General features: G+C 38.4%; 1 protein-coding gene across 3 annotated transcripts in view; it reads left to right on the top strand.

Annotated features, from left to right (window-relative positions):
- Positions 1–21,151, top strand: part of LCA5 (lebercilin LCA5) — a 146,656-nt gene that overhangs the window by 56,783 nt on the left and 68,722 nt on the right. The window contains exon 1 of one of the 3 annotated variants that reach the window (XM_047860416.1): positions 20,496–20,546. The exons of the other annotated variants lie outside the window; for them this stretch is intronic. The gene's annotated coding sequence lies outside the window, so the exon portion shown is untranslated. Of the gene's footprint in view, positions 1–20,495; positions 20,547–21,151 lie in introns of those variants that run through there. 3 annotated transcript variants of the gene reach the window in all.

Raw genomic sequence — 21,151 nt, 5'->3', positions numbered from 1 at the left:
TAATCTTTATTATTTCCTGCCTTCTGCTGGTTTTGGGTTTTATTTGCTGTTCTTTTTCCAGTTCCTTAAGGCATAAGGTTAGGTTGTGTATCTGAGATCTTTCTTCCTTCTTTAGGAAAGCCTGGATTCCTATATAATTTCCTCTTATGACTGCCTTTGCTGTGTCCCAGAGGTGTTGGGTTGTGGTGTTATCATTTTCATTGGCTTCCATATACTTTTTAGTTTCCTCTTTGACTTCTTGGTTGGCCCATTCATTCTTTAGTAGGATGTTCTTCAGTCTCCAAATATTTGTTACCTTTCCAAATTTTTTCTTGTGGTTGATTTCGAGTTTCATAGCATTGTGGTCTGAAAATATGCACAGTACGATTTTTGATCTTTTTGTACTTGCTTAGGGCTAATTTGTGTCCCAGTATATGGTCTATTCTGGAGAATGTTCCATGTGCACTGGAGAAGAATGTGTATTGGTCTGCTTTAGGATGAAATGTTCTGAATATATCTGTTAAGTCCGTCTGGTCCAGTGTGTCCTTCAAAGCCATTGTTTCCTTGTTGATTTTTTGATTAGATGATCTGTCCATTGCTGTGAGTGGGGTGTTCAAGTCTCGTACTATTATGGTATTACTGTGGATGAGTTTCTTTATGTTTGCAATTAATTCATTTATATATTTGGGTGCTCTCACATTTGGTGCATAAATGTTTATAATTGTTAGGTCTTCTTGGTGGATAGACCCCTTGATTATGGTATAATGCCCTTCTGCATCTCTTGATACAGTCTTTATTTTAAAGTCTAGATTGTCTGATATAAGTATGGCTACTTTGGCTTTCTTTTGTCATGATAGTTGGTTCTCCATCCCCTTATTTTCAATCTGAAGTTGTCTTTAGGTCTAGAGTGGGTCTCTTGTAAACAGCATATCAATGGATCTTGTTTTCTTATCCATTGTTACCCTATGTCTTTTGATTGGAGCATTGAGTCCATTGACGATTAAAGTGAGTCCTGAAAGATATGAATTTATTGCCATTATGATGCTTGTAGAGTTGGAGTTTCTGGTGGTGTTCTCCGGTGCTTTCTAATCTTTGTTGGTTTTGGTATGTATGTATGTATGTATGTATTTATATTTTCATCTTTTCTCCCCTCAATAAGTCCCCCTTAAAATTTCTTGCAGGGCTGGTTTAGTGGTCACAAACTCCTTTAATTGTTGTTTGTCTAGGAAACTTTTTATCTCTCCTTCTATTTTGAATGACAGACTGGCTAGATAAAGAATTCTTGCCCGCATATTTTTCTGATTCAGCACATTGAATATATCCTGCCACTCCTTTCTGGCCTGCCAAGTTTCTGTGGATAGGTCTGCTGCAAACCTGATCTATCTTCCCTTGTAGGTTAGGGACTTTTTTCCTTTCCTGCTTTGATGATTCTCTCCTTGCCTTAGTATTTTGTGAATTTGACTATGATATGCCTTGTTGATGGTTGGTTTTTGTTGACTCTAATGGGGGTCCTCTGTGCTTCCTGGATTTTGATATCTGTGTCTTTCCCCAGGTTAGGAAAGTTTTCTGCTATGATTTGCTCATATAACCCTTCTACCCCTATTTCTCTTTCTTCCTCTTCTGAGACCCCTATGATTCTGATGTTCTTCCTTTTCAATGAGTCACTGATTTCTCTAATTCTTAAATCGTGCTCTTTTGCCTTAATCTCCCTCTTTTTTTCTGCTTCATTATTCTCCATAAGTTTGTCCTCTATATCCCTGATTCTCTGTTCTGTCTCATCCATTTTTGCTGCTGCTGTATCCATCTGTGATGGCAGCCCAGTTAGAGCAATTTTTGATTCATCCTGACTAGTTTTTACTTCTTTTATCTCCGCAGAAATGGATTCTAATCTATTTTCGACTTCAGCTGGTATTCTTATCGTGATTCTAAATTCTGGTTTAGACATCTTGCTTGTATCTGTGTTGGTTAAATCCCTGGCTGTAGTTTCTTTGTGCCCTTTATTTTGGGGTTAATTCCTTCGTTTTGTCATTTTGAAGGGAGAAAAGGAATTAATGAGGTGGAAAAATTAAAATTAAAAAAATTTTTAAAATATTAAAATTAAAAATTAACACACACACACACAAATCTAATAAATGATGCTAGATCCTAGGTGTGTTTTGGTCTGGGTTTTGAAAGTGGTTTATAGATTGGAGAAAAAAAGGGGGGAAAAAAAGGAAATTGATAATTTGAAAAAATGAATACACTGAAGTAGACTAAAATGAAATGATGGAAGTAAAACAGAATTTGAAAAAAAATTTACACAAAACTAAAGAATATAGTAGAAAAAGTTAAAGAAAAATAATTTTAATAAAAATTGAAAATAAAAATGAATTTTTTTCTTTCTGTATTCAAGGAAAAGAAGTGAAAAAGAGAAAAAAAAAGAAAGAAAATTGAATAGATGGACCTGCTAACAGATTGAAATAGGACTGAAAGTACTTTGTTTTCCCCTAGAAGTCAGTCTATGTAGTTCTTTATAGTCCATAAATTAAGCAGGTGGTGAGACTTGTGTTCTTGAAGAGTGAGGTAAGCCCACTTGGGTGGGGCTTAGTGTAACAGCTCCATTCTCCACTAGATGGCACTGCTAGCCTACTGGGGTGGATTGTTGTGGCACTTGTAGGTGCGTATGCGCATGTGAGGGAGTGGTGTCATCCACTTAGTCAGTGTCTAGTATTAGAACTGTGTTCTCCTTGATCAGCAATCACAGACTGGTCCTCTGTCTTCAGCTTTTGTCCTCTGCCCACTTTTTCACTGTCTGTGACCAAGCCCCAGGTAGTACCTCTCTCCCGAGTTTTGTCTCAGATGCAGGTGTTTTCCCCGGCCCTTTCTGAAGGACTGCAGCTTTGACCCATTCTGCCCCTCTGTGGGAGGGTCTCACCTGGGCTGCACCCAGGAATGCTTGCTGGACCCTGCTGCTGCCAGTGCCCTGAGACTGCAGCCAGGTGCCAGCCCGCCCCAGAAAAAGTTTGCCAGATAGCATAGCAGCAGCTTTTCAGGGATTATGGAAAATCACAACACACATCTGGCACCAGGCTTCACCCTTAATGACCTTGTTCCAGTACCAGCAAATGTGGCAGTTCTCTGGGGTCTGCTGGGACCAGGTGGCCTCAACAGTCTCTACCAAATGCCCTTCCAGCAGTGGAACTGCTTTTCCCTGTGTGGCCGGGGAACCTCCCGGACCCCACTCTGCTCCTGGGGATTCTCCCTTCCCACCAGAGCACCACCAGGTATCGAGCTGCAGAGTTGCAGACTCGGTGCTCTCCTTGTTTACAGTCTTAATAGAATTTAAACCCTTTCTCCTTTCTTTCTCCCTTTTTAGTTTAGTCCCTACGTCTGTTTCCAATTTTCCACTTTCTCTCCAGCTGCTTTTCAGGAGGGGGGCTTTTCCCATATTCTCCCCCCAGTCTCCGTCCTCTCTCCACAAAAGCACCTCCCTTCCCGCCATGGCGTCTTGCTCCCCACGTTCACCTTTCTGCGCCACGTACCTGCTGAATTCTGTGGTTCAGGTTGTGCAGATTGTTGTGTTAATCCTCCAATCAGTTTTCTAGGTGTGTAGGATGGTTGTGTTGGTCTGGCTGTATTTCATGGACGCGAGACACACAAAAAACTTCCATGCTGTTCTGCCATCTTGGCTTCCCCCTCTTGTTTATTTTAAATGTTTATTTAGCTTTGGGAGTGGGAGAGAGAGAGAGAGAGAGAGAGAGAGAGAGAGAAAGCAGGAATGCGTGCACTAGCAGAGAAGGTGCAGAGAGAGGGGGACAGAGCATCCAAAGCAGGCTCTGCACTTACAGCAGTGAGCCTGATGCAGGGCTCACAGAAAATTGGTATAAAGGTGTTGAAAGGCTAAAAGATCACAAAGAGAACATTGAGGTAAACCAGATATTTGTAACTGAAGAAAGGAGTTAACCTGTGTAGTTAAGGGAAGAAAATAATTGGGGTTGGGGGTCACTGGAGTGTAGGAACTCAAGAGAAAACGCCCCACAGGGCTGGTATCTACACTCCTAGGGGAAGTTCTAAACATGTAGATCCAGAAGCAGCAAAAGACATGTTACAGTAGAGCCAACTGCTGGTGCTGTAATAACACTGATAGAAGCCTGGACATCAAGAAGGAAATTCTTTCTCACCAACTCCCACCTTCCAACCTTTCCCCAATGCTTCCTATTGTCAGAACCTAGCAATGAGCTAACTAGCAAGGGTTCTGGGTAATGTAGCTTGTTGAGTCCTAGCCCCAGCACTATATAATAGAATATAGAAAGGCAGGGTAGGATCTGAGAAACGGTAGGCATACTTCTGGCATTATTCCAGTTCACCTTTGTAGTGACATAGTCGTGGTGAATCAGTGACAGCCACCAGTGGGTTCTGGAAAGAAATGGGATAGACTGTTGCATGATATAGCAGTGGCCCTGCTGTTTTTCCTAGCAAGGACCACCAGTAAAGGTAGATGTGTTTTTAAGTATGAGACCCTCTCCGGGAAGTCCCAGAAATTATCATGGGAAAGTCTTTTGACGGTGGAAGTACTATAAATCAGAAGGGGTCAAAAGACAACAATATTTGGTTGATAGTATCTATATTTACATCCTGGAGAGCTTAAAATTGCATATATGTTTCTTAGATGAATTTTAAATTAAGTATGCACCAGACTGGTCCACGAACCTATACTAATTTTCCTTTGGAGAAACAGCTCTCTCAGCTCTTCTGGGAGAACACGAAAATTCAGGAGACTTGATGACACCTTTTCTACCTTCTCCACTCCAAGCAACCACTTGGCCACAGTAATTAGTACATGTTCAGGTATAAGCAATCAGAATAAATATTACCAGGATTTCAATTGGACCAATGAGAAAAGAGGTGTTCTTTTCCCCATGGGGTTGCTAGGTGACTAGAGTAGAGTGTAAGTTTGGAGCTTTGGTGTTAATACCTGGCTTTCTCTAAAGCCTGTCTGATATAAAAATTTTCCTATGTAAGTACATGAAAAACATAAAGAGAAAACATAAAAAAGGTTTTAAATAAAATTTTAATGATATTCAGCATATGGATCTAACTATATCTAAAGATAGGTCTACTTCTAAATTTTTCTATTATATAAGTCAATGTATTTTTTTTAAGTCATTTAAAAAGTTGAGGTAATGCTCACATACAATGAAAAACATCTATCTTAAATTTACATTTTGATGAGTTTTGATAGAGGAAGCATTCTTTTACCTCCACCTCTGTCAAGATATAGCATATTTACAACACTAAATTTCATTCCCTTCCAGTCAATCCCTACCCTATCCCCATAGTTGATTGTTCTGATTTTCACCAGTATAAATTAACTGTTTTTGAATTCACTATTAGTGGAAATATACAGAATATATTCTTTTGTGGTTGACTTTTTTTGCTCAACATACCTTTGAAATTCATCATGTTCATCGGTAGTTAATTCTATTGATGACCAGCATTACATTATAAGGATATACATTTTAAAAATTCATGCTCATGTTGATGGATATTTGGGTTGTTTCCTGTTTTATTTAATATGAATAAAGCTGCTATAAACACTGTTGATTAAATATTTTTTGGATATATGCTTTTGTTTTTCCCAGGTAAATACCTTGGAGTAAAATTAGGACATGTTAGAGATACATGTTTAACTACATAAGAAATACCATCTGCATTTTTACCTGGATGTCCCATGGATACCTCAAACATAGCTCCCAAAATACTTATTACTGTCCTTTACCTCAGACTTGAATTCTGTACTCACTGTCTTGGTGAAGGGTGCCAGGTGTCTTAGCCAGGAATCAGCATATTTGTCAATTAAAATTAAAAATTACCTAGCACACTAATTAAGTTATAATAACTTAATAATTATTTAATATTAATTAATAATTATCTAGCATATTTATTGTAAATTTAAAATATAGTCACCAATTTTAACAGAATTTCCTATGTATTATTTTTAGTAAAGGACAGGCAATTGTCCACTAAGAAAATTGTATTGACATTCTCCCTTTCAAATCTAACAATGTGAATAAGAATAGAATTATGGTTTCCTTCAATGCTATTTCTACTGCTTTGGAGGTAGCATTTAATCTATAGGTCAATTTACTTAAAGATATAATTGTGGAGTAATGAAATCTGAAAACATGTATTAAAAACTAGCTTAAACCAACTTTTGATTTAGATCTTTTCATGCAAAACAAAAGCAAAAAACCCCACATTCAAATAAATTCCATGAAATTGAGAAACTAATAATGATTTACTTGCCAATTATGAAAGAAGAAAAATACTAGTAAATATCTCAGTGGTTTTTTTTTTCTCCACTAACAAAATTAACTTGTAAATTTCATCTAGCAATCAAAAAAGATTTATCATTTAAACAATAATCAAATGGTACCAGCTTTCTGTACTGCAAAGGCAAATAATAGCAATCAATTAGACTCAATTTGTTTTTATAAGATCAAATCACTGTCCCTAACTTGTTTTCCTAAGCCATTCAATTTCTTTTAAACACCTAGCATGTTTAAAAGTTAGTATTATATACTGACAACCTACTATTTACCTGTAATTTCTTTTTCTTTTTTATTGAAAAAAAATTTTTAATCGTTATTTATTTTTGAAAGAGAGAGAGAGGGAGACAGAGTGTGAGGCGGGTAGGGGCAGAGGAAAAAGGAGACAATTTGAAGCAGGCTCCAGGCTCTGAGCTGTCAGCACAGAGCCTGATGTAGGGCTTGAACTCACAAGCTGTGAGATCATAACCTGAGCCGAAGTTGGACTCTTAACTGACTGAGCCACCCAGGCACCCCTTACCTGTAATTAATGTTTAAATTTTTCTAGCAATATGCACACCAGAAGTTAAATTTAAAAGTTTTAAATTTTGTATTATCATTTATCTAGGTAAAATGTATAAAAATTGTGCCAATACTTTTTTTTTTTTCTAAAGAAGTATTAAATGAACAACTGAACTTTAGCTAAGGATAATTATACTGGTGTGCTTTCCAAGATATGATTATTTATAGTATGCCCCTTTTAAAATGTAGTCATTGTAATTTCTGGATTGTCTAGAATTGGAAAGTCTACCTCTTAATTTTATGAAACTTCTGACATAGAGTTCAAATTTCTTAGTTTCTCCATACAGAAAATGGGTTAATTTTATTGGTAAGCACATCTAGGAAGATTTTTTTTTCTTTTTTCTTTTTTTTTTATAATTTTTTTTTTCAACGTTTATTTATTTTTGGGACAGAGAGAGACAGAGCATGAATGGGGGATGGGCAGAGAGAGAGGGAGACACAGAATCGGAAACTGGCTCCAGGCTTTGAGCCATCAGCCCAGAGCCTGACGCGGGGCTCGAACTCCCGGACCGCAAGATCGTGACCTGGCTGAAGTGGGACGCTTAACCGACTGCGCCACCCAGGCGCCCCTAGGAAGATTTTAATTAATATTATCTGTATTGTCACATAGCATTAATAAAGGCAACTGAGGTCTTGTAGAAAATGAGCAGTTAGCAATATAATTAATCTGGAGATACTGTAATATCAGTGTAAGCCCAAAATATTAAAAATAAAACTTCAAAGTCCCTAATGATCATTAGTATATTTCCTTTCATAAACATAATCTTTAAAAACAAGAAGTCTGATTCCTGTTAAATATAATTTCAAGTGGTGTAATATAAAAATGTACTTTTGTTGGCTTTTGTTTTTTCTGAAAAGCAGAATTCTATGTAGTATATAATGGAATGAGATATCAAATAGTATTATCTTAGAAAATCTAATCCTATCAAAATGATTATGTCAAAACCAGGTAACATCATATAAAAATTTCAGAAATTATCTCAAACTTTTGGATAACTTTTTTAAAAATTAGTTTAATAAGCTGGTTTTAGTTATGGAGATTTAGAAATCCTTTGGGTCTTTATTCAAGGTCAAATAAATTGATAGTCACTGTTAACTCCAAACATGATAGAGTGAATAAAACTGCACATTGTAAATACTTTGAAAATGTGTGATATGCAATTAGACAATTTTTTGGAGACTTCCAACCTTTCAAATGCTTCCTTGCTTTCTAGCAATTCTATTAACCTGTGGGTGAAACACATTAAAGGCGTTAAATTTGAAGCCTGGAATTTAGCTGACCTAGGCTTGATTCTCGCCCCTACCGCTTACTACTTTAGTTATCTCCTGGAAGATTCTTTCATCTGTCTGAATCTGTTTCCTCAGGTATAAGAATGAGTAACAATACCTGTCTCAAATCAGGAATGAAGATAGAATGAGATTATATTGCCTGGGTATTGCCGGTGCAAAATAAATGTCAGTTTCATTCTCAGCTGTCCTTGAGTGCTAACAACCTTCATTTGACTCTTTGGGGAGAGACGTTTTGTTTTTTTCACCTAAATACACGAGGCATGTTTCTTGACCCTCAGCTATTTCCTTTAAAAGTACTCCACCAAAGCGTTGCACTGCATAATATTAACTCTAACGGAGTCAGTAATAACTAGTGAGCTATTGTAACGAAGAGTATTAGCAAATTTAAACTGATGAGAAGTTATTTAAGTGCACTTTAGGTATTACTCATCTTTATTTTTTCACTGACAGACAATTGCTATCTTCTGCTCTCCATACAGAAAATTGCACTTAATTACAGTAATGTTTAGGTGGGTTAGTCTGTGACTTGAAGTAAAATATATTGACGGGATAAAATGAAAGCTTTGAAATAGTGCAAAATTGGGAAAACGAGGTCAAGCAAGAAACAGAATTACTGTAATTCATGGTGAGAAGATTGATTAGAACGCATTTGCCTTCAGCCTTCAAGATTTAGATTCTCTACAGAATGGAGGTAAAGCCCATTGGTAATTTTCAAGAAATTACCAATGGCGAATAAAATAGCGTTCGGTGTTAGGCCATTTTGGTAATCACAAGGTTCAGAAAGGCTTAATTAAAATAACCTTCACTGAAGAGAGGATTTTTTTTTTTTTTTTTTTTTTTTTTTACTTTCCCTACCTCCTGCAATTAATGCAGTTTAATGCACTGTCAATTGTTTAAAGGGGGAAAATAAATTGTTTAAAGGGAGAACTGCAGTTCTCAACAGGTTACTGACAAGCGCCACAGACATTTATTAAAACAAAGAAACAAACAAAAAACCTGTGCAAACGTCTCAACATCATTCCACCTCTAACCCGTTCCAAAACCTAAAAAAATAACTTTCAAGCCAAACTCATGGCGTGTTAATGATTTACCTCGAGGCAGGAGCATTAGTACACTAACTACACCTACTCCTAAAAATACGCAATCTCAGGGCTAAGACCGAGAAGGAACTGGCTGTTTGCTTATAATTTAAAATCAAATGCGTTCCCAAAGGAATTCGAAAAAATTTTCAATGTTTTCAATCACGCATTTGCTGATTTCTACAATTCATTACACCACCGCCCTTTCTCCTCCACCCACACCCTGCCCTCAAGACCCCAAATCCCTGCAATCTCGCTTCGCCCAGCTGCCTTAAAGGCCCGGCGCTTGGCCGGGTTTGGGCGCAAACCACTTCCGTACACTCGGCCCGCGCTACAGCTAAAGCGGTCAACCAATGGCTGCCTTCTCCTGTATTCATCGTCCCGCCTTCCGATTCCACTGAAGCCAATAGAAAAGGCCACCTGGTGTCGGAGGCCAATGGGAGATTGGGGGGCGGGCGTCATTGGCTGCAGCCGCGTCGCAGTGCAGTATGGACCTCCGTCTCCGTTACCCTGGTGCCCAAGTCGCCGGGCCTGGCGCTGCCAGGAAGCTGCTGTCCCCGCCCCTATTTTGGTCCTGCGTTCAAACTTCCCGCACCCCGGCAATCCCGGCGCCCGCCCCCCAATCTTTGCAGCGGCAAGGCACCCACTCTTCGACAGCTAGACTCTGAATCTCCGGCGGGGAGTTTGCTCCGCGGAGAGAAGGCAAGGAGGCGGGACGCCGCGTCGGATCTGAGGAGGGGCGGGTTGGGGGTGGGCTTTGGCGTGGGCGTGGAGATTGGGGAGTTGGGGGTGCGAAGTGAGGCTGTGACTGGAGCGTGGAGGGCTGGCTTTTCGTGGATGGAGGCCTGCGAGTTAAAGCGGGGAGGATGAAAGGATTAGGGATGGGGAGGGTTTAGGGACGCGGGGAGAGCAGAGCCCTAGGAAAAGATGTGAAGAGCCCGTCAGCTGGGAAAGGACCAAGAGGAAGGGAGGTTTACCTACACGTCGGGGGGATTGGGAAGTTAGGAGGAGACCGAGTCGGGGAAGGGTTGGTTATTTGTTGGAATCAGGAAGGGAGCTTATTGCAAGAGGATCTAGAGAAGGGGTTAGGAGTTATTAGAAAACCTTAGAGGCCTGTGGCGACTGAAGGTGGGAAAGGAGGGACAGAGCCGAGAAGGGAAAGGAGGCTTTGAGGCTTTTGGTATCTCTGGGATAAAAAAATGGAGATTAAGACTATGGTTGGAGTAGAAAGGCCCATTCATTTGTCCAGGGTTTAAAATTGTTAACATGTCTTTCCGGTTGAGAGGAGGAAAGATGCTTGGCAAAAAATGCGCCTACTTGGCACAGATGAGTCACTACTCAAGCAGTTTTTAACAGTGGTGAAGATCATGGGTCCTGAGTTTAAACACCTCTCATACACTTGTGACCTTGGACAAATTACTGACATCAATTAGTAACGAATTATTGGCTAGTAACAAATTACTAGGGACATATATATATTTTTTTATTTGGGAATGGGAGTAGTAGATATTATGAGGATTACTGAGATGTTCATACCTATACTTAGGTAAATGAAAAAAGTGGATGGTTCTGTTAAAGTGGGTTTCTTATTGGAATTTGGTTTGTGTGAGGAATTTGATGGGCTGAATTTATTGGAGATTTTCTTAATCTTTTCCTTCGTTGACCCTGCTCTGAAAGCCTGAAGAAAGTTTTGGCCCCTCTCCCTAGGAAAATATACTTGGGCACATACATGTTATGCCCGTCCTTTACCTGCAGGTTAATATATCTTTGGGATCAAAAGTTATCCTTCAAATTGTTGTTGTTGTTGTTGTTATTATTATTTTGGCGGGAGGGGACTACATGCAGTTTGGGAAAAAGGGTACAGTTCTGGAGAGTGTTTACTTTCTTTAGTATGTTGTTATTTTAATTCATATTTTTTTTCCAGTTACAGTTCCATACTTGTATATTACTATTCTGTTTCACCTTGGGCTTCTGTTGCATGTTGACTCACATGTTTATCCAAACTCACAATAGGAAATAAGTTTGTTTTGAGATTCTGAATTGACAAAGAATCATTTCAAATATCAAAAAGTAATTGGTGACTTTGGAAAAGAGATTTTTCTTCTTTTGTCAGAGTCACATCTTTTCTTTCTTTCTTTCTTTCTTTCTTTCTTTCTTTCTTTTTTTCTTTCATTCAAGTTTATTTGTTTTGAGAGAGGCAGAGACAGTACAAGTGGGGGAGGGGCAGAGAGAGGAGAGAGAGAGAGAGAGAGAGAGAGAGAGGGAGAGAATCCCAAGCAGACTCCTCACTGTCAGTGCAGAGCCCAGCCTGATGCAGGGCTGAATCTCACCGACTGAGAGATCATGACCTGAACTGAAATCAAGAGTTGAACAGTTAACGAACTGAGCCACGCAGGCGCTCCAGAGTCACATCTTTTCTGTTAAGCAGTCATGGAACAGTGTAAGACACAGAAGTCCATTAGAAGATGCTATTCTCTTGGGGCACCTGGGTGGCTCAGTTGATTAAGCATCCCACTAATCCCAGGGTCGTGAGATCTGGCCTCTGTCTGTCTCTTCGCTGAGCGTGGAGTCTGCTCGGGTTTCTCTCTCTCCCTCTGCTCCTCCCTGGCGTGCGCACGGGCACACACACACTTTCTCTCTCTCTCAAATTAAAAAAAAAAAAAAAAAGGATGAAAAAAAGAAGTTGCTCTTCTGACACCTGGTTATTCTCCTGCGTGTTATTACCCATTTTCTTTGTGGGATGCTCCTCCTCTGCTCATCATTTAATTATCATGTTTCCTCATAAGTTAGTCTTTCTCTTTACTCTGTGTTCTTTTCTTGGCTGAGTTCATCCTCAGGATTCTGGTAGTCTTGGCTTCCACCATCTATATTTTATTAATATACTCTCAATTTTTATCTCTATCCTGGAACTCTTGAATTAGCTCTAAATTTGTATAGTTAATTTTTGATATTTCCAAATAGATTTCCCACAGGCATTCTAAAGTCAGTCTGCCTGATATGAAACCATCACCTTTCCCCACCAAACTTGTCCTATTGAATGCTACCATATTTACCCAATTTTTTAAGCCCAAAACTTTGGAATTCATTTAGGTTCTTCTCTGTTCTTATAGTCCACATACAATCTGTCTCCTAGTGCAGTTTGTTTTACTTGATAAAACATTTCTTAATTCTGTATTCTACATCTCTACTTACCCACATTAGTTCAAACCACTATCATTTGTCTTCTGATTTCAAGAACAGCTGGTCTTCTGCCTTCAGTCTTATTGGCCTCCAATTCGTGGGTTGGAGATGGATCTTTGTAAATGTCAGATCTGGTTATTTTATTTTATTTTATTTTATTTTATTTTATTTTTTTGACTAAAAGAGATTCATTTTATTTATTATATTTTTTTGCCAGTGAGATTTTTACTTATTTATTTATTTTATTTTGTATTTTTTAAAATTTACATCCAAATTAGCATGTAGTGCAACAGTGATTTCAGGAGTAGATTCTTTAGTGCCCCTTACCCATTTATCCCATCCCCCCTCCCACAACCCCTCCAGTAACCCTCAGTTTGTTCTCCATATTTATGAGTCTTTTCTGTTTTGTCCCCCTCCCTGTTTTTATATTATTTTTGTTTCCCTTCCCTTGTGTTCATCTGTTTTGTCTCTTAAAGTCCTTATAAGTGAAGTCATATGATATTTGTCTTTCTCTGACTAATTTCACTTACCATAATACCCTCCAGTTCCATCCATGTAGTTGCAAATGGCAAGATTTCATTCTTTTTGATTGCCGAGTAATACTCCATTGTGTATATATATATATATATATATATATATATATATATATATACATACACGACATCTTTATCCATTCATCTATTGATGGACATTTGGGCTCTTTCCATACTTTGGCTATTGTTGATAGTGCTGCTATAAACATGGGGGTGCATGTGTCCCTTCGAAACAGCATACTTATATCCCTTGGATAAATACCTAGTAGTGCAGTTGCTGGGTTGTAGGGTAGTTCTAGTTTTAGTTTTTTGAAGAACCTTCATACTGTTTTCCAGAGTGGCTGCACCAGCTTACATTCCCAAGATCTGGTCATTTTAATCCTAGAAGATATTTTGTTTCCAACCAACTTCTTTGTATGATATAAAGGTCCTTGTAATGGTCTCTTTGACTTGATCTGGTCTCATTTATTACTTTGTCACTACGCTCCCTAGCCAATGCAGTCATTCTAAATCAACATTGTCTAAAAGAAATATAATGTGAACCATATACAGAATTTAACATTTTTTCAGAGCCACAGGAAAATACAAACTGTGAAATTTTAATAGTATATCTCATTTAACCCAATAAATCCAAAATACTATTTTAATCTATGATTAATATTTAACAATATTCTTAAAAATTTTTTTTTAATGTTTATTCACTTTTTGATAAAGACAGAGCGTGAGTGGGGGAGGGACAGAGAGAGAGGGAGACACAGAATCCGAAGCAAGCTCCAGGCTCTGAACTGACAGCACAGAGCCCAACGCGGGGCTCGAACTCACAGACGTTGAGATCATGACCTGAGCTGAAGTCGGACACTTAACCGCCTGAGCCACCCAGGCACCCCTTAACAGTATTATTAAGGAGATATTTTATGACCTTTTTTATGGACTAAGTTTTCAAAGTTCCATGTGTATTTTATACTTATAGCATATCTTGATTCTGACTAGCTAGCTCAGTAGCCACTGTATTAGCACAATTGTGTACTATTTGCAGTTTGATGATATTCCACACTTATAAATGCCTTTTACTTTTGCAAATGCTGCTTCCTCTTACTGAAATTGGGTCTTCTCTCACCTCATCTACCTGCCCAACTCCCTCCCCACGCCCCCTCTAAAAAAAACAATCCACAAATACATATACTTGTGCATAACCTCTGCTAATAGCTAAAGATTCAATTTAGGCCTTACCTGGAATTGTCCCCAAACTCCCTCTGTCCTCTAATCTTAGTTGTTTGTTTGTTTCTTTATATATATGTATATACATACACACATATATATATACATACATGTATATGCATACATATATATATATGTGTATGTATATACATATGCACATACATATATGAGCTCGAAGCAGGGTTCCATCTCATTAACCAAGAGATTATGACCCGAGGTGAAATCCAGAGCTGGATGCTTAACTGACTGAGTCACCCAGACACCCCTTTCCTCTAATCTTAGTTATAAGTTTACTTAGCCTGCTTTACTTTTTTGGTCATTAGTACTCATACTCTTGCATTATCTTTTTCTTCTTGTATTGGAGTTTCTTAATAGTAGGCTATCAGTTGTATCTTACTTAATTTTGTATCTCCATTCATAGGTTGGTGCCTGGCATAGTAGGTGTTCAGTAAATGCCTTATGCATGAATGAATAAATATTCTGTGATGTTTTCATTTGACTGACTAGACTTTGGGAATGTATGCTGTAGTTAAGATGCTTTAATTTGACCCACTGTTTCAAAATGCTGTTTAAAATGAAGCTGATTATGCCTTAAATTTTAAGTGTAATATATATTGTGATCTGACCTAGAGTCTGGGAAACCATACTTAAAATCTAAACATAGTTTGATTTTAAAGCAAGAATAGGTATTGTGTAGGGGTGTCTGGGTAGCTTCGTCGGTTAAGCGTCTGACTTCGGCTCAGGTTAGGATCTCACAGCCTGTGAGTTCCAGCCCTGTGTTGGGCTCTGTGCTGACAGCTCAGAGCCTGGAGCCTGCTTCAGATTCTGTGTCTCCCTCCCTCTCTGTCCCTCCCCCACTCACACTGTGTCTGTCTGTCTCTCTCAAAAGTAAATTAACATTAAAAAAAAATAGTAGGTGTTCTGTAAATAAAGGTAGGATAAAGAAATGCTTAGGGGATATCCTGGAAAATATAGGTAGAAGAGTGAAAAACTACTTGGTTTTATTATCTGTTTATAGTACTTTATCTCTTTTATAGGAGAGAAGCAGTTGCAGTTTTAAATGCAACAATATTGTTTTTACCTTTGTCTCATCTTCAGTTATTTCCATTCCTTTTTGAGAGATCTCCTTATTTATATCTTTCTCTCTTAGTTTGTTTTCATTTTACTCATCTAGTTGTCTGTTGTATGAGCTCTTCTGCTGGCAGGAGAGATAGCCAGGCACCAATGTTTTACACAAAGAAGCCTGAATACAGGGAAATGACAGGAAATTAACAGTTCTTTGATTTTGTATAGTTTTTTTTTCTTAAAACTAAGAACTTTTCTTTTTTGTTTATTTTTTAAAAATTTAATGTTTATTTATTTTGAGAGAGAGAAAGGGAGACAGAGCACAAGAGGGGGAGGGGCAGAGAGAGAGGGAGACATAGAATCCAAAGCAGGCTCTGGGCTCTGAGCTGTCAGAACAGAGCCCGATGCAGGGCTCAAACTCACAAGCTGTGAGATCATGACATGAGCAGAAGTTGGACGCTCAACCGACTGAACCACCCAGGCACCCCTAAAACTAAGAACTTTTCTTAGTCACATGAATCAGCTAATCATGATATTCCATATATAGTAGACTTTTGGCTTAGGTCTGCTTTCTGATTCGTTTGAAACTTTATATAAGGAGGCTTCTGGTACTGAATGGGCTTCTGGTCATCTTTTTCTGACCTGTTATGTGTGACCTATACTATTTGGGACTTTTTTTTTTAGAAATAAGTTAATTTTTCGATGAAAAATGATGTGTTCGATTTGCTGGTTTTCTAGCATCGCCATAGTAGCACTCCAGGCCATTTGTGCTATCCAATACAGTGGCTACTGAGCTAGCTAGTCAGAATTGAGATATGCTGTAAGTGCAAAATACACATGGAATTTTGAAAACTTAGTCCATAAAAAGGACATAAAATATCTCCTTAATAATACTATTAAATATTAATCATATGTTAAAATAGTATTTTGGATTTATTGAGTTAAATAAGATATACTATTAAAATTTCACAGTTTGGGGGCGCCTGGGTGGCACAGTCGGTTAAGCGTCCCACTTCAGCCAGGTCATGATCTCGCGGTCCGTGAGTTCGAGCCCTGCGTCAGGCTCTGGGCTGATGGCTCAGAGCCTGGAGCCTGTTTCCGATTCTGTGTCTCCCTCTCTCTCTCTGCCCCTCCCCCGTTCATGCTCTGTCTCTCTCTGTCCCAAAAATAAATAAACGTTGAAAAAAAAAATTAAAAAAAAAATAAAATTTCACAGTTTGTGTTTTCCTGCAGCTCCTGAAAAAATGTTAAATTCTTTATATGGTTCACATTATTTCTTTTAGACAATGCTGGTTTAGAATGATTGCATTGGCTGGGGGGTAGTGTCAAAGTGATAATTGTTAGGAAATAAACAATTCTTAGGAATTGAAATTGGGCAAGACTTGTAGTTTTTCTTTTTTGCTTTTTTTTTTTTTTAATTTTTTTTTTTTAACGTTTATTTATTTTTGAGACAGAGAGAAACACAGCATGAACGGGGGAGGGGCAGAGAGAGAGGGAGACACAGAATCGGAAACAGGCTCCAGGCTCTGAGACATCAGCCCAGAGCCTGACGCGGGCTCGAACTCCCGGACCGCGAGATCGTGACCTGGCTGAAGTGGGACGCTTAACCGACTGCGCCACCCAGGCGCCGCCTCTTTTTTGCTTTTATCTAGTTACCCTTGTATAGATAGGGAAAGCAGATGAATAACTGTTAGTTAATTCATTCTCCATCACAAAGAATTAATTTTTTTTTTATTTTTTTTTCTACGTTTATTTATTTTTGGGACAGAGAGAGACCGAGCATGAATGGGGGAGGGGCAGAGAGAGAGAGAGACACAGAATCGGAAACAGGCTCCAGGCTCTGAGCCATCAGCCCAGAGCCTGACGCGGGGCTCGAACTCACAGACCGCGAGATCGTGACCTGGCTGAAGTGGGACGCTTAACCGACTGCGCCACCCAGGCGCCCCACAAAGAATTAATTTAAATTAGTTGGAGAACTGTACGTGGAACATAAATCTTCAGTGTTCTGTTAATTTAGGTAACTTTTCTCTCTTAAGAGAAAAGTTTGGATGTGGGATGTGAGGTTAAGAAGGAATCCATGATCCTTAGATTTGCAACATAAAATCTAGTAGATGGATGTGCCATTTAATGAAATTAGAAAAATAGGAAAGAGTGGGTGTAGAAAGAGGACAAATCATGATTTTGGTTTTGGATATGTAAGTTTGAAATGATTTTCAGATACCCAGGTGGAGTTGTCAAATACATAGGTGGATATGTGAATCTGAAAGAGTAAATGAAGTCTAGATGAGATCACCTAAGGAGAGAGTGTAGATAAAGAAAAGAAGGCCAATATGTGGGGACTTGGGTTTTCCAACATTTAGAGATAAGGAAGAGGGGGCAGACTCAACAAAAGAGACTGAGAAGAGACAGCCAGAGAGTTAGTAAGAAAACCAGGAAAGCAGCTGGCTATGGGAGCCTAGAAAGAAAAGAGACTTGTGGAAGGAGGGAGATGGTTAGTTGTTTCAAATGTTGCTGTAAGGGCAAGGATGAATAGTATGGGAAATTGGCTACTGGATTTAGCCAAGATGAATGGTGGGGGTGAAAACCTGACTAGTGTGGATTCACATTCTGGTTGGGAAAGTAGAGATAACATTCTAGATTCTAGATTACTCTTCCAAAGAGATTCACTGGAAAATTAGAGTAGAGCAATTGCATCATAGATACATTTGAATGTAGAGGTACACAACAGCTTTATTAGAGCCTCTGTTGATAGGAATGGTCCTATACAGAGGGTAGCAGGGGCAGAATCCTTGAGATAGAGAAGTGTGGGAAGGGAGATAGGTCAAAGGTTTAGCTCTGAAAAAGAGCAGAAATGTTTCTTTAGTTTTAGTTGTGGGAGGGCAACAGTATGAGATAGATGCTGATGGAGATGACTTCAAAGATGAGGCAGTTCTCATCTGATTGTTGATATTGAAATACCAAATGGATTACTCAACTGAGAGAAAACTGTACAGTCATACCTCATTGCACATTGATATGCTTTGCATATACTGCCTTTTTTTTTTTTTTTTACAATTTAAAGATTTGTGGCAACCCTGCATTGAGCAAGTCTGTTGGCACCATTGTTTCAATAGCATTTGCTCACTTTCTGTCCGTGTCACATTTTCTTCATTCTCACAGTATTTCAGACTTTTTTGTTTTTACTATATTTGTTATGGTGATCTCTGATTAGTTATCTTTGATGTTACTACTGTAATTGTTTTGGGGTGCCATGAACTGCACCTGTGTAAGACAGTGAACTTAACTGATTACTGTGTGTATTCTGATTGCTCCACCAACCAGCCGTTACCCCGTCTCTCTCTTCCTGTCCTTGGGCATTTCTATTCCCTGAGACACAGCAAGATAGAAATTAGGCCAGTTAATAACTCTATGATGGCCTGTAAGTGTTCAAGAGAAAGGAAGATTCAGACATCTCTCACTTTAAATCAAAAGCTAGAAATGATTTAAGCTTGATGAGAAGGCATGTCAAAAGCCAAGATAAGCCAAAAGGTAGGTCTCATGTGTCAAACAACCAAGTTGCAAGTGCAAAGGAAAAGTTCTTTAAGGAAATCAAAAGTGCTGCTGCAGTGAACACATGAATAAGAAAGTGAAACAGCCTTATTGCTGATACGAAGAAAGTTTTGGTGGTCTGGATAAAAGATCAAACCAGTTATAACAGTCTGTAAGCCAAAACCTATTCCAGAGTAAAGCCCTAACCCTCTTCAGTTCTGTGAAGGCTGAGAGAGAGCTGCAAAAAAAAAAAAAAAAAAAAAAAAAAAAGTTGAAGCTACAGTAAGTTGACTCATGAGGTTTAAGGAAAGAAATCATCTTAATATCAAAGTGCAAGGTTAAGGAAGTGCTTATGTAGAAGCTACAGCAAGTTATCCAGTAGATCTAAGATAATAAAGATGGTGGCTTTACTAAACAACAGATTTTCGGTGTAGACAACAGCTTTCTGTAGAAACAAGATGCCATCTAGCACTTTCATAGCTAGAAAGGAGAAGTCAGTGTCTTCAAAGCGTTAGAGGACAGGCTGACTCTTGGTATGAGCTAATGCAACTAATGACACTAAGTTGAACTAGTGATCGTTTACCATTATAAAAATTCTAGAGCCCTTAAGCATTATGCTAAATCTGTGCCTCTGCTTTATAAATGGAAGAACAAAGCCTTGATGATAGCGCATCTGTTTACAGCATGGTCTACTAAATATTTTAAGCCTACCGTTGAGGCCTACTGCCCAAGAAAAAAAGACTCCTTTTGAACTATTACTGCTCATTGACAACACAGCTGGTCACCCAGGAGCTCTGAGAGGGACAGACAGATTCATGTTGTTTTTATGCCTGCTAACACAGCGTCCATTCTGTGTCCCTGGATCAAGGAGTAATTTTGACACTCAAATCTTATTTTGAAAATACATATTATAAGATTGTAGCTGCTATATGTTGTGATTCCTCTGATGGATCTGGGCAAAGTACATTGAAAACTTGGAAAGGATTCACCATTCTAGATGCCATGAAGAACAGTTATTTGTGGTCTATATATTAACATTAATGGAAGTTTGAAACAAGTTGATTCCAGCTCTCATGAATGACTTTGAGGGATTCAAGACTTCATTGGAGGAAGTCAATGCAGATGTGTTGGAAATAGCAAGAGAACCAGAATTAGAAGTGGAGCCTGAAGGTGTGACTGCCTTACTGCAGTGTCATGATCAAACTTGAACAGGAGTTGCTTCCTATGGATGAACAAAGAGTGATTTCTTGATATGGAATCTTCTCCTGGTAAAGATGCTGTGAAGATTGTTGAAATGACAACAAAGGATTTAAAATATTATATAAACTTAGTTGACAAAGTTGCAGCAGGGTTTGAGAGGATTAATCCCAATTTTGAACGTTCCAAGAGTAAAATGCTGTCAAACAGCATTGCATGCTACAGAAGAATTGTTCATGAAAGGAAGAGTCAATCAATCAGTGACACAAACTTTATTGTCTTATTTTAAGAAATCACTGTAACTACCCAGTCCTTCAGCAACCACCACCCTGATCAGTCAGCATGCATCATTATCAAGACTTTCCACTGCAAAAAGATTACAATTCCCTAAGAGTCCAATGATAATAAGCATTTTTTAGCAATGAAGTATTTTTAAATTAAGGTATATACCTTTTTTTAAAGACATAATGCTCTTGCAGTATGGTTTAAACATTTATATGCATCAGGAAACCAAAAAATTCATTTGACTATTTTTCTTTCAGTCTTCACTTTATTGGAATATTCGTTTTATTGTGGTGGTCTGGAATTAAACCTGCAGTATATCTGAGGTATGCTTGTGGTCCATTTCAAGGCTTACTGTCTTAACTCTGTAACCTTAGGTAAATTGTAATCTTGGGTAACCCAGTTTGTTTTTATGGGTGCTAGTTTTCTTAATCTGTTCAAAGAAAAGAGTGATCCCCCAGGTTTCATTCCAGTGCTAAGTTGGTATGTAATCTTATTAAGCTAGAGTACTTATTTTTATTTGCTTATCCTTTTTTTTAAATTACTGTAGTACAGTTGACACAGCATTACATTAGTTTTAAGCATACAGCGTAGTGATTTGACAACCTATAGGTTATGCTATGCTTACTACATATGAAGTTATTGTCACCATACAATGCCATGACGATACCTTTGACTAGATATTGTATGCTGTACCTTTCAACCCCATGACTTATTCATTCCATAACTGGAATCCTGTACCTCCCATTCCCCTTTACCCATTTTGCCCATCCTAGGCACCCCACCTCCAACCCGAGTAACCACCAGTTTTCTGTATTTATGGGTCTGTTTCTGATTTTTAAAAATTTCTTCATTTGTTTTGTTTTTCAGATTCCACATATAAGTGAAATCATATAGTATTTGTCTTTCTCTAATTGATTTATTTCATTTA

Source organism: Prionailurus viverrinus, chromosome B2 (assembly GCF_022837055.1).
Source record: "Prionailurus viverrinus isolate Anna chromosome B2, UM_Priviv_1.0, whole genome shotgun sequence".
NCBI classification, from domain to species: Eukaryota; Metazoa; Chordata; class Mammalia; order Carnivora; family Felidae; genus Prionailurus; species Prionailurus viverrinus.
This window is presented reverse-complemented; position numbering and strand designations above follow the sequence as displayed.